The sequence below is a fragment of the Rattus norvegicus genome, chromosome 8 (assembly GCF_036323735.1).
Source record: "Rattus norvegicus strain BN/NHsdMcwi chromosome 8, GRCr8, whole genome shotgun sequence".
Lineage (NCBI taxonomy): Eukaryota > Metazoa > Chordata > Mammalia > Rodentia > Muridae > Rattus > Rattus norvegicus.
In genome coordinates, this window is record NC_086026.1 from 46,426,238 (window position 1) to 46,439,996 (window position 13,759).

The window sequence follows — 13,759 nt, forward strand, 5'->3', positions numbered from 1 at the left end:
AATAGAATGTTCAAGAAGGGTCAGCTGATGTCATGGTGAACAGACTTTGCCTCTCTGCTAATAATCTCCCTGTATAGTGCATAAGCTGAGGTGCCCTTTCCAGGATACCTTCCCAGGGCATAGCCCCTGAGTACCTCCTGCTTCCAAGGCCAAATTTTCCTCAAGGCTTGATTATAAAAACCTTATTAATTCCTATGCATTTTAATGAATGTTTCCCTCCAAATCCTGCCCAAAAATGTCTCATCTTAAGTCAAATTATCCTTATTCATCAATATTAGCCATTAAAAATTCCTGAGAAATAATACCAGTTTGAATATGCAGTCAAAAGTTTCTCCTGTGTCCTTATGTACATGTGCTTGAAATCACTTCAAGAAATAGACTGCAAGATAGGTTGCAACATGGGTGTGTGTTATGGGAACTCTCATGAAGCCTTGTACTTAGCATTCGACAGTTGCCCCAAAATCCCTTAGGAGAAAGAGTTGAAATCATTATGGTGCTAGGAACAGTGTGGAGTCCAATTGACAGAGGAAAATGAAATGCTGGAGCCACCAATGAAGGCACCCGCATGGTGCTTGTGGGGTTCTCCTCTTTGTACCAAGGTCACCAAAGGAGCATTGCTCACAGGCCTATGTAAGCTCTATCATGAGATTCTGTCTGACAGTTTGTATATTGGGCCTCTCACTGAGCACGTGCTATCTTCTCTATATTTAACCCCAGTCTACTAGTTTGGAGACCCAACGGGTGATTATCTCTTTAGAAGTACGCACTGTTTTGGTCCATATCTCTTCCCTACCATGTCTATTCTGAATCTCCAGCTTCAGCTTGCCTCACCCTATGTTCCTCTGTATGTCTGGAGTTCTGCACACATACTTTCTGCTGCAGCTCTGGGCCATCAGATCTTTATTTCGTTCAATCGAAATCAGGTGAGACAACAGCTGATAGATCTCTTACCTTAGGTTGAGCTGGTAAGAAGGTCAAACATCTACAAAAAAGAAAACCTCATGCTGGGCCATAGAAATGACAAGAAAAAGTTCTGCCAGCTCTTAGCTCTCTGCCAGTAAAGAACTAAAAATTGAAAGCTGACACACCTTAGTACAGAGGGAGGTCACCTCATCATTACCCATGTTACACCAAAAAATACCTTTATCTTTAACACTGATCAGCTAGATAAAATCAGAAAATGCATCAGATAAGAATGACTGTCACAATATTCAGTCCATTTGTATTTGGCAAAATTGGAGAAGGTACGTCACGAACTAAATTATATTAGTGTAAAATTTTGTACAGGAATCATTTTCTCTCACTTTTTAAGCTTTTCTATTCTCTATTTATCATAGTTTGCACTTATTAGCCATAATAACTCTCCTGAAATGAAAAGTAATTTTGTTTATTTTAAATAATTTAAGGGTCTATGTCCTTCATCTTTATAATTTTACACCTCTTTGTGGACATATTGCCATTTTTTTCTTTTTCTTTTTTCAACTTCCACAAGTAGATTATTTTTCTCTGATATGGAGAAGGACGCAAGGGTGGACTTCAGATATGAGGTGATGGTGGATATCAATGGAGTTGAACTGCATGATGTGAAATTCACAGAACAAAAAAGGAGTTTAAAAAATTAAAATGAGCACATTGGGGATGAAGAAGTGAATGCTTATTATGAAGAGGTTTGGCAGTGGACTCGGGATTTGTGGCGTGGGCTGGGTGTGGGTGGGGTTCTCGATTAGTCAGAATGTTATCTATTCTGGTCCTCCAAGGAAACTCCTCCCTCTTCTCTTGTCCCTCCTCTGCCTCCAGCTCCACCTCTAACTTCCATAACTGCCTCCTACTACAGCAGCAGCTTCTGGGCATCTGCCTTTCTCCTCACTCTTGTAAGTGCTCGGAGGTGATACAAGCTTTGAAAAGTCCCGGGCTGCAGTCAGGCCATGCACACTCTGTTGTCATCCCCGTCAGGGCTCAGGATTTATGGTGCCAGAGCGGTTGTGGCGGGCATTTTGATGCTGCAGTGGGTTGTCTGTCAAGCCACTCATTCTGGACCTCCCATGCCCCCCCTGGTCTTGTTCAGGTTCCTAGTTGTCACAGTCCTGTGTGATGGTGAACAAATTTTCTTTTCTGAGTCTCACAACAAGAAAATTTAAGAGTAAATTATCTAGTCTTCAACTCCATCTGAGATCAGAGAAGGAGAAATGTTGCCTGAGTAAACAGGAAATTCAGAGCAAATAGCTTCCAATTCTAAAGAAATGACAGAAATTGCTGGCTACCGTGTCAGACAGTCAGCAAATATTCTTGTGTCATTGTGGTATACCCTGTCAATAGAATAGGCCAGGGGCTCTGACAACCATCCTTTGAAGTAGGTCCTTTGATGGACTATCTTCTTTTTCCCTCCTAAGCCTGGGACAATAGACTTCCCATGATCCCCTTCTCCACAGTCTGGACAGCTTTCTGGCAGCAGTGGAGGTAAGTGTGTGGTATTTCACTCGATGGCCACTTTGCCACATTTGAAGGACACTCCAGTTAGGGTTCTTTAGTGCCCATCATTTTCTTCAGAATAGATTGGGGACACTGAAAGAGATGAGGTCTCTCCCACTGTGAAAAGCCTTTAACTATTAGGACATCTGAAATGGGAGATTCTTCAGATCTCTACAGGATTTGAGAATCACCTTTTGAAGTAAAGTCTATCTCAGTGGAAAAAAGTGGCTTTTTTCCAAGGGATTTACTTTCTGTTTAACTTTGAAATCATACAAGAAGATTCATAAAGCTGCACTAACTAAACTGTACCTGATTTCCCCAGAAGACTGAGTATTTATAGTTGGACAGTACTAGCTTGCATTCCTTAATTATCCATGGCAGTGTACAGTGGTAATTTTATACAATAAGAATTTATACCAAAGTGTGAATAAGCTTCATATACTTATATCTTAAACAAGAGTTTAATTATTTATGCAAGTACAATTTTAAATTCTATCATCATTCAAAATCCATGCCATCCTAAAATATTTGAGACTTGGAGTTGCTTTCTAGTATAAAAAGAGATTGAATAATCTATGCTTTTTATTATTTTAGCCCCTTTCTCCTGCTTCCAAAACCATAGATAGCAGAGAAAAAGGTTTGAGGACAGAACGAGCAAGTAAGAAAGATATCCCTGATTCTAATCTCCTTTACTGTTTCCTCACTGACCATGACCAGTAAAAATTGCAACCAACCCCCTGAATGACAATGAACATCTATAACCCACTGCTGACAAATAAGCAGCCACCCATCCTTCCTTTGAGAGTTTGGGTGTCATGTCCATTAAAGTTGTATCCATATGTTTGTGGGGTGACAACAAGTTTGGGGACCTTACAATAATTGGGATATTTTCCAAATCCTGTGAGATCTTGCACTTTCAAATGCTTCCAGGTACTGAATGTGGAGGGATTAACTGAAGTCCTGGCTACATTAACAATTGAAAATATGAACACACATTCACACATTTTGAGGAAGGTCACACATTATCTACCTTTGAATTTGCACAACACTATTGGTTCGTTACTTTTTTATTTAGATTCAGGTATCTTGTTAGTATACAGGCTGAAAGGATATAGATTGTTTGCCAAAACATTGCTAATTGCCTCTAAGCCAGTCACCAATAGAATTCCTCCATCCTTTCAAGTCTCATCAGAGAGGCTCTATTTTGCACACTACTCACAATACTTATGTCACCCATGTGGCAAACTAATAGGGAGTGTTATGATCTGCTTAAATATTTCAAAATTCTCCCTATCCAAAGTCTTACACCGTCCTCCAAAAAAAAAAAAAAAAAAAAAGAGAGAGAGAGAGATTCCTCACAAGGACAAGTCTACTAGTGCTGGTACCAGTTTATATATCAGTCACATTTCTGTTACTGCAAAAAAATACCATGACCAAAAGCATCTCAAGGAATACAGTTTTTCACCTTATGGTAACCAACCCCCAACTACAAAATTATATCGTTGCTAAGTCATAAAGTTAGGTTACTACTCTTTTGAATGGTGATGTAAATATCCTGTATAAAGTATGTCTCTATGTGACTGCCCCAGGAAGTAGTTGGACCCAACGGGTTGAAAATTGCACCTTGTGTGTGGAGGTGGTGGTGGTGGTGGTGGGTTTTTTGTTTTGTTTTGTTTTGTTTCTTAGTTTGGCCTCTTTTTCAAAACCCAGAGGCTGATAAGTACAGACACCAATATCTGGGTCTTTTATATAATTCCTATAGACTTTGTGTCTGTTCTCATTGGTTTCTTCTTTACTATTCCCCAAAATGAACTTGAAATTATTAAAGGTGATGCGTTCTGCAGTGATGTACTGTATACTATGTAGTAGTATCTGACTGCCCTGCTCATTTGTGCTTTCATTGGTTGAGATCTTTTTTTCATTCTCTGAAGCCCTTAATCAGAATTAGGACGGGATGGATTTAAGCATGTAGATGATTCTGGTAGGATTTGATATAACAATATTAATCCTACTGATGCATGAAAATGAGAAGTGTTTTCATTTTCTGGTTTGTTCAATTTTTTGTTATTTTTTTTAATATTTTCATTGTAACATGTCTTCACTTTCTTAGATTTATTACAAGATTTTTAAAGCTATTCTGAATGTGTTTGTTTTCTTGGTATGTTTGTTGATATTTATTGTTGGTATACAGGAATTTTATTGATTTTAATGTGATTTCAGTGAGTGGGTCCATGGGCTATAAGAATTTTCTAGTGGAACCGTAGTGTTCTTTACATATGGATCATATCACCTGCAAATGAGAATACTCTGACTGCTTCCCGTCATATGGATATGCCTTTACATATTTCTGTTTTCATATTGTTTGGAGAAGACTTCACATACTAGTTGGATTAGATGAAAAGATTGAATATCTGTGACATATTCCTTATCTTAGGGAAATGCATTAAGATTTTCTCCAGTTAGGATGCTGTTGGCCTTGTATATTGTCTTTATAATGTTAAGGTATATCTTCTCCATATCCCAGATTCTCCAGGACTATTTCGTGTATCACTGTGAGAATTTGCCAAAGAAATTGTCTGCCTCTAGTGCAATGATCATGTGTTTCCTGTTCTTGATTTCATGTTGAGTATTGTTTATTCATTTGTATTTGTTGAAACATTCTTGCTCTCTGGAGGGAAGCCAACTTGATCATGCTACCATGTCTGAATTTTATTTGCCAGGATCTTATTGAGAAATTTTTCACTTAAGTGTTCCTTCCAATCTCTGTTTTCTAGGCTTCGAAGAGACACCATGAGCAAGGGAACTTTTCGAAGAAAGAGTTTATTGGGGCTTATTGTTTCAAGGATCATGAGTCTGTGATCAGTATGTGGGGGTACATGGCAGCAGGTAGGCCACCATGTTTCTAGAGAACTAGCTGAGATCTTACATCTTATCTGCAAGTTGGACACAGAGAAAGTGAGAGTTAAGTATAAATGGTATGGAATTTGGGAACCTCAAAGCCCAATCCCATAAAATCTTACAAAAAAAAAAAAAAACAAACTTATCTTCTACTTCTTCCCGCACATTTCCTCTAATCAGCAACAAACATTCATACATGTGAGTTTATGGGAGCCACTATCATTCAAAAGAACACATTCTACTCCCAATTGTCCATAGGATCTTAAACATATCGTAATGAAAAATGCACTTAGCTCGCTTTCCAAAAGCCCTAAAGTCTTTCACAGTCTACACAGTTTATCCAAAGAGCTTCATAAAACTGTAGGCAGTCCCTTAATTATTCCCTCTATGAAATCAAATGGCCAATTACACACATCCAATGTGTAATGCCAAATCATATATGTTATCATTGCAAAGGGAAGTTGGGAAGGTGGCAAGCCAATTCAAGGCATAATCCCAATAGCGCACACTCCACATTCTCTACCTCTGACAGAAGACGAAGAGATTATATGGATTCACTCCTTTGACTTTGGTGATTGTAACATAATTCATAAACTTTTATTGTATCATATAGATCTGTGGATGGTGGTTGTGTTTTCAATGTCACTCATTTCTAGGAAGTTTAATATTTCCTTATTTTTTTCTCACCTGATCCTTCAGTAGTGTATTGTATATGTTACTTACTTTCCAGGAGTATTTGTATTTTCTGTACTTTTAATTGTGTGATACCAGTTTGATTCCTTTGGGCTCAGATAGAATGCACATCATTCCTTCAACTTTCTTATATTTTCTGAGGCTTATTTTTTTCCTAATCTGTGGTCAATTTTGGAGTAATGTCCACAGGCTGATAGAAAATATATGTATAGTTCACTGTAGTTTGTTAGTTCCATTTGCCTGATCATGTCACTTAATTCTGCTTCTCCTATTTTGTTTATTTGCATATGATCTCTTAAGTTGTCAGAATGGAGAAGTAAAACAAATCACAACCACTATTATAACTAATCTGTAGTTTCACTATTATAACTAACTGTAGCTATCTGATAACATATATTTTTAAATTTGGGTAGCCTTTGTTAATATGTATATATTTAGAATTGTAGTATGTTTTAGTAATTGCAAAGTATGAAGTGAAGATCCTTATGTCTTCTGGACAGGATGAGTTTGAAATCTATTCTGTCAACTAGATAGAGAAACTGCATAGGATTGCTAAAGGGACATGGTTCTTTGTTCTGTTTCCCTAGTATACCCTCTATATCTCTCATGATGGCAATCCTGTTTCAGGCGAAATATAAGATTGTTTACTAGGGAATTGAGGTTATTGATATGTAAATATTATTTAAACTTCTGTGTTAACTATTGTCATTTTGTTAATTTTTAAGATTTTGTAGGCTACTTTTGATTGAATGTCCTAGTGGTGTAAATTTTTTTACTGTGTCCTCTGGTATTTTATCCTTCCCTGCAAATAAAGTATTCCTATTAGGATCCTCTATAGAGCTGGCTACTGGTTATACGTAGTTTTAATTTATTTATAATATCACATAATCAGCACAGTATCTGGGTAGCTGCATGTTTTGCATGGAATTATGTCTAATTTCCAAATAATGACTCTGAACTCTTTCTTACAATGCAGCATCTTGGCTGCTCTTTGTGCCACTTGGACAGCCCTCAGGACCAGGCTTTCCTCTGTCTTAACTCATGGCTGCTGTCCTCCTTCCTCCCTCCTCACCATCACATCCATTCTTCCTTTCTTCTTTGGCAGCTTTTTCTTCCTTCTTCCCTCCAAGTGATCCTCTCTAGCAAAGCCCTCAAAAACTCACCTCCACCATCTCTCTGCTGTGTTTCTTTATAATCACAATTAACTGGGAGCAGAGTCACTTTTTTGGGAGGTTTAACCAGTCTTAACATTCTACCAATTAGCTTTAAAATACAAGGAGAATTAGGTCAGTCCCCTACAGGGTTTTCTTTTCTTTTCTTTTTTTTTTTTTTGGTTGGTTTAATTTTTCCTTTACCTTTTTACTTTTTATTTGATTTTTGGCTATCCCTTATTAATTGTTTATTTTATTTATTTACATTTCCAATGTTGTTCCTCTCTCCAAAATCCCCTAATGAAGCCTATCATCACATTTCTGCTCAGCTTTCCCTATATAACAGTGCTCCCCAACTCACACATATCCATTCCCACCTCACACCTCTAGGATCTCCATTTGGTGGGGCAACAGGCCTAGCATAGTCAAGGTCCTACAACCACATTGATACAAAATAAATCAATCCTCTCATACACAGTACCTAGGACAATAGACCCATACTTGTATACATGTTGGCTGGCAGTTAAATCCCTAGGAGCTGTGGGTTTGGTCACAGAGGGTCTGGTTAGATATTAAAGACCAATGATTGCTGCTTTCTCTTCTTTTTCTGGTTATAGAGGAAATTATGTTTGTGTGCGTCTCTTTCTTGAAATTATTGTGAGATGATTAATTTCTTGGATTTTCTTGGGTAAAATTTAGTTCGTTGTCTTGTAGTTTAACTCCTATTATCCTATGTTGTGCTTTCTTAGAGAAAAATATTGATTAAATTTGGTTTTGTCATGTAATATCTTGGTTTCTTCATTTATGGTGATTGTGAATTACACAGTATATAGGAGCTTGGGTCTGCATTACATCTGCCCAAGATTTTCTGGCTATTAGAGTCTCTATTGAGAACTCTGGTGTAATTCAAATAGGTCTGAATTCATTTGGTACTGGATATTTGTACTACCCCCTTTAATGTTCTTTCTTGGATCTGTGAATTTAGTGTTTTAATTTTTATGTGAAGGGAGGAATTTTTCTGGTACAATTAATTTGGCGTTCTGTAGGCTTTTTGAATTTTTTTGGCCATTGTAATTCGCTCCTATATCTATTATCCTTAGGTTTGGCCTTAAATTGTATCCTGAAATTCATGGATATTTTGGATTCAATACACCATACATTTTCATCTGAGATGGATTCTTTGGCTTTGTGTGGTGACCTCCTTGACACCAATTCTTCCATTTATTATCCCGCTGGATAATGAGACATGGTCAGGAATGATGACCTCTTACCATAAACTATATGAAAATAGGGAGGTAAATTAGTGTGTCAAGTATCAGTAGTCTCCTGGATAGGTTTCCTTCCTGGTTGGCCATATACAACATTTTCAAAAGCCCATGATTTGTGTTCCCTGGGATTCCTACGATGATGCAATCAGACATAACAGAGAAAGACCAGAATACACATGAGGGAACTTGATTTATATAATAGAGACAACATTTGAAAGTTAGGTTACAAAATATCTGATCACACTGTGATCTCAAAGAATGTATTATTTAATGAAAAACTATTTTGTGTTATAGCATCGCCAGGGCACAGACATTTATGCAAGAGCGATTAGTTTCCTGTAAACATGGACTTTATTACTGTATGGCTCACCTATCACACACCTTTCTTGCAAAGGTAAAAAGTGCACTTAGGTCCAGAGCAGATCAAGGCAGGACTTGAAAGGAAATGAAGGTAGCTAAGGCAATGGAAAGTCTTTGAGTTGAAGGATTTTTAGGAAAATGTTCAGAGGGAACAAGAATACCCTTTTTCTGGGAGGTCAGTGAATTAGGAAGGACAGTTGGGAGCTTTACTTGACGTCAGCATCTGAGTCCAGGAACTTCATTGGTAAAATTAATGTCTGGAATTTTGTGTTGTAAAACAGCACATTGGCTCTGCAGCGTTTGGCAAGGTCCATGGACAGAGAGATCACACCACTGGGAAAAATCTGACAAGAAATCAGGTTTCCTTTAGTCACCTGAGAGGTCCTCAAGGAGAGAGGAATGGATGGGTAGCACTTTAATAGAAGGCTTTATGATCTCATTTAGTGCTACTCTAGATGTCTTCAGTATAGATGCAGAAAAAGAAAAACTGAATGACTTCACAGGAATTAGCTCAATTCTGAACATGATTATTTCACATTGGCAGTTTTTACTTGATTCGTCTTTTTAAATTTAAACAAGTGCATAGGGTGTAAATTCGAGGTAGCATTACAGTCACAGTACATTTATGCCATCTTTAAGGTGCCCAGCATTGAACCCCACGTGGCTGAAGATTGTACTTTTAAATGCATCACCAGAGAAAATTTCCAATTAACCATGCCAGGGAGGCCCTGATCAGTGTGTATGCTCTGTCCATCTCCACAACAACCCAATTCAGCAGAAACACCTCCATTTTTCAGGTGAAGAAACCACAGCTCAGAGCCAATGGTCATCAGATCCCTCAGTCTCACTGGCTGTCAGTTAGACCCACATCCTTCTCTGTGAAGGGAAGCATTGGGCCTGATGTGGGCAGTGCAAGCTGACTCTCCTGAGAAGATCAATGCTATTCTTGAACCTGGGAGAACTGAAGACAAGATGAGGACACAGACTCCTGGGATAGATTCTGCCTCTGGGTCCTAGGATGGGACACAGTATCCCTTGCCATGTGCCTCTCCTCATCTGAGGAGTCTGTTCCCATGTGTCAGCTTCTATGGCAGTGGGTCTCAACACTCCTAGTGCTGCAACTCTGTAATACAGCTCTTCATGCTGTGGTGATCCCAACCATAAAATTGTTTCATTGCTACTTCATAATAAATATTGCTGTTCTTATATGTCATAATATGCAATGTATCTATTATCAAGGTATCTGATATGCAATCTATGTGAGAGGTTGTGCCTCACAGGTTGATAAACATTGCTTTATACAATTTATTTTTAAAAGAAAGGCCTTCATATAAGGAGGACCTGAGGCAGTCCTAAGTGCAGAGACACCGTGAAGTAGTGACAAGTTTTAGCAGGCTCAAGGCTGCTTGCATTATCGACATCAGAGCTTTCTGGCTAAAGGCACAATGTGAAATCACGGTCCCCATTACTTTTCTTACCTCAATTTTCTCCGTTACGTCTGTCTGCTTGGACATGTTTGTCCAGGAAGCTAGTCCCTGTAGTCTCTGATAAAGGCAGAATGCTAAAGGCAGGAATGGTTTCCCTCTTTCAGCCCACAGTCACTTGTATAGAAGTAAGTTCAAATCCCCCGTGGGTAACTGTGTGTCTCTCACATAGTGGATGAAAATTGAAATATCACCTGTTTGAGTTGACAAAAACCAACTCCCACTTCAGATTTAGAGCTGACCAACAATTACTTCCAGGAGAATGAAGAAGCTGGCCAGGCCTGGATACTCAGATCCCCTCCCTGCTGGGATAATCCCACCTACAGTAGACTTCAGCTTCACCTAGCAGGTGTTACAGAAAAGTCTGTCCTTAAGAGCCCGAAATCCACAATATGCACAAACCCTATATTTGTTAGGTGGCCGATTTGGGGGATTTCTCCAGGTTATAATAATTCTGCCCTCTTCCCTCCCCTTGGATGCACTCTGTTCTCTCTTGTCTGTTGGTCCTAGAAGGACCTGGGTCAACTCATGGGCTTCTAGGGGAGGAACTTTTGTTGTAGGAGTGAACATGGATCAAGAATGCAACCCCATTCTGACTGGGCAACTAAGCTCCAGAAAATTTCCCCAGGCAAAGACATGGGTCCTGTGATAGACTACACTGTTTAACAGGGAGATCTGGTTGCTTTCTCCAGGAAGAAGCACTTGGGGGTTGAGTATCACTTCTCAACCTTCTGTTTTAAGTCACTTCTCAGAAGAGACACTTTGTTCTAACTCCTCCATGGGACCTACCCTTCAGTGTGGCTGGAGGATCCTATGGTGTTACAGCTCTGAGCTGGGAGTAGGAGCACTCAGACTGACTGGAGAAGCCTATTTTCAAGTTTATCTAGATGTGAAGAACAGGTGCTTTTAAAGAAGCATGTGAAAGTTTTTCCTGCAGGAAAGCCCACTCTCCTGGCAAAGTCAGGGAGGACAGGGAAAAGCGAGTTCATTTGCTGCCATCACAACCTACCAGACTTTCTATGGGGTGAAGTATTCCCTCACCTTGGTAACAAGAGCATGTAATAAATGAAGTTTTGCCACTCTCTGTAGTGGAGCCGATGTCAAAATCTCACTGAGAATCATGCATAGCCTGGATTTAGGCTGTATTAATGTAGGCAACAATTTCAGTGTTATCTGCAAGGTACCATGGGAGAGTAGTAACCCAAGTCTGCATGTACCTTGACAGTTTTCACTGTAGCCTTCTAATTCATTTTATAAAATTTTATAGTGAGTTCATGGAGGAACAGGCTCAAACATAGACATGAACAATCACAGACACCCACATACACACACACACACACACACACACACACACACACACACACACACACGCCCATACTTTACTGACATGGTGCATAATTTTTGCACACCACAAATATGGTGAGCATTAATGAAAATACACTTATTATTAAATCAATGGAGGAAGCTGTGGTGAAGCTGGGGCTTAGAGTTACTTAAAAGGTCGGTCCTATGAAGGCTCTTCTTTTGCTGGAGGCTAAACTTCAATGCAATTGGGGTTCCCTATTTTCTTTTTGCATAGCACATAGGACTAGGGTGGAAACCAGGGTTTTCAGCATGTTTGGCAAGTACTGTAACATTGATTTAAATCCTTAGGCTGGAACAGTATTGGTGTTACACAAAATTACAGGGCAAGCTGGATGAAGACACCGAGCTGACAGTGTGGACATCTTAAGATTTGTACTGGACAGTGACAGACTTTTCTGAAGACTGGAAATGTTTACAATGTCAGAGAGAATGGAAGGCCCCTCAGACTACAATTTACTCTAAGAACAGTTTATTCAAGTAAGGGATAACTTGAACTATTGTCTCCTGTCACAGATGTCAGTAGAAATTATGCAAGGTATTGTATGCCAGTGGTAGCATTTGCAAGACAAAGCACACCTTGTCTTGAAGGCTAATAAATTAGGAATATGTATAGCTAGAGGCAAGCTCTTCCAGGTCCTTTCATAGTAACTGAGAACCTCAAATACAGTGGCAATGTGAAAGTGTGGTGGATATCTAGTTACCACTAGCTTCTGTTTTGATACAGACGACCCTTTCTGTGGCATGGTCAGCTTCTAATGAATGACTAGAGGACCTATGCTTGAGAATAAACAAACAATACATTGCTTCTCTAGATGCTGAGCTCTTAAAAGCCTTGGTGTCACAGCAACTGTTTGTGGACATTCTGGATCATTCCTTCTGAACTTTAACTTTCTGAGTAACTCAGACTCTGAGTAAGTCAGTTCAATTCCATAAATTGGAAATCAGTCACCTGGAAAAAAATGCTTTTACAACAGGAACCCAGATTTGCCATGGAAAAAGGGCAGCTTGAACTGGCCCACCTAGGTTCTGGGTTTGCACAGGCTTGCTATCCAAAGGAAATATGTGTTCCCAGCTGTAGGCTGCATTCACTATGGTTTCTCTTGAGGTTCCGTCCTAAACTGCTTAGATTAAGATAGTTTTCGTAATATCTATCAAAATAATTCATTATGTGCAGCAGGCCTACAGGAAGATAGTTTCCATTCTGTATTTTATAAATGTGCATAGTAGGTATGGTCATCATTGATACTAGGTGAAGGATCTGCTCTAATATGGAAACTAAGTGATGCTGGAGGAACATCCTGAATCCTCAATGAGCAGTGGGGCCACCTGAGCCCTCTTTGGATGCCTGGTAGCCTAACACATTGAGCCTGCACAGCTCAGTAAGAATACACATTTCCTGAGATCTCTCTGTTTAATTTGAGGTACCCTGTCTACCTAAGGGAGCACATGCCCTGGAAAGACAAAAGCCACCTGCAGGATCTGTGGTGATGCCTCACAGGTTAGAACCTGCAGGATCTGTGGTGATGACTCACAGGTTAGAACCTCTGCTGCTCTCTCAGAAGAAGCACATGGTTCCCAACAATCATCTACAACAGGGAATGTGATTTCTTCTGTTGGACTATGAGGGAAATTCACCCAGGACAGGCCACAGACATACAGTAGAGAAAAAGACCCATTGACATAAATGATCATTCTACACCTAATCTGCAACAATAACAACACAGCATATGTATGGTCTAGTACAACAGCATTTATCAAAACCTTTTTCCCAACATGACTTTGGAGGTCATTATCTGTGGGGGTATATTGACAGTGTATTGCAAGAAAGATTGAAGTATATGGTTCTCCATTAGGATTACTTCCATGTACCTTTGGAAATGTCAATTTTTCTACAGCTCTACAAATAAGAGTGTATATTAGTCAAAGGTGCTACACAGGATCAATAATGAACGTGTGTTGTAGACTGTTTTATTAAGATTAGCAGAAAACATGACCGCATGGATAAAGTATGGCAGTGATCACATCATAAAATGTGCATCCAAGAAAAGAACACATTATCCACACAAAACAC